Genomic DNA, 1105 nt, shown 5'->3' with positions numbered 1-1105 from the left:
GAACGTGTCTTGCTTTCATTATCAACTGCAATGTCAGAACTGTCTCTCTGGTGCCTTTCCCTTTCGTAAAACCAAACTGGTCATCATCTAACAGGTCTTCAGTTTTGTTTTCCATTCTTCTATATATTATTCTTGTCAGCAACTCGGATGCATGAGCTGTTAAGTTGACTGTGCAATAATTCGCGCTTTTTTCGGCTCTTTCTGTCTTCAGAAGTGTGTGGATGGTTTTTCCAAATGTTTTTTTCGAGTCTCATTCAGTCTATACACCATTATAAATCGTCGCTTGTTAACCCTTCTCCCAATGATATTAGAAATTCCGATGGAATATTATATATCGCCTCAGCTTTATTTCGTATTAAGTCCTCCAACGCTCTTCTAATTCCTATCTCTTCCCTGTCGACTCCTGTTTCTTCTTCTATTACATCATCCGAAAAGTCCACCCCCTCATAGACGCCTTCAGTATAGTCTTACCCCCTATCCACTATCTCCCTTGCATTTAACAATGGAATTCCCATTGCTCTCTCACTGTTACCGCTCCCGCTGAGCCAGTCTTTCCGACAATCATTTCTTTTTCAATTTCTTCACATTTTTCATGCAGCCATTTCCCCTTAGCTTCCCTACACTCCCTATTTATTTCAGTCCTAAGACTTATATATCTGTACTCTGGAATTTCCCTGAACAATTTTGTACTTCCTTCTCTCGTCGATCATCTAAAACGTTTCTTCTGTTAACCATGGTTTCTTACCAGTTACATTCCTTGTACCTACGTTTTCTATCCAACTTGTGTTACTGCCCTATTTAGAGATGTCATTCCTCTTCAACTGAACTACCTACCGAGCCATTCGTTACCGCAATATCTATAGCCTCAGAGAACTTCAAGCGCATCTCTTCATTCCTTAGTTGTTACGTATCCCACTTCTTTGGCATTGATTCTTCCTGACTCTTAAGCATCAGCCTATTCTTCATTACTACCAAATTGTGGAGTCTTTGTCTGCCCCTGGGTACGTTTCAGAATCCAATATCTGGTTCCGGAATGACCTGAAACCTGTATCCATCTCGACCTAAAGTAAAGTCAAACGACACTGTTGGCTCGACGACCGCCGAG

The sequence above is a fragment of the Schistocerca nitens genome, chromosome 1, assembly GCF_023898315.1.
Source record: "Schistocerca nitens isolate TAMUIC-IGC-003100 chromosome 1, iqSchNite1.1, whole genome shotgun sequence".
NCBI lineage: Eukaryota > Metazoa > Arthropoda > Insecta > Orthoptera > Acrididae > Schistocerca > Schistocerca nitens.
The sequence above is the reverse complement of the archived record's forward strand: the minus strand, read 5'-3'. Positions refer to the sequence as shown.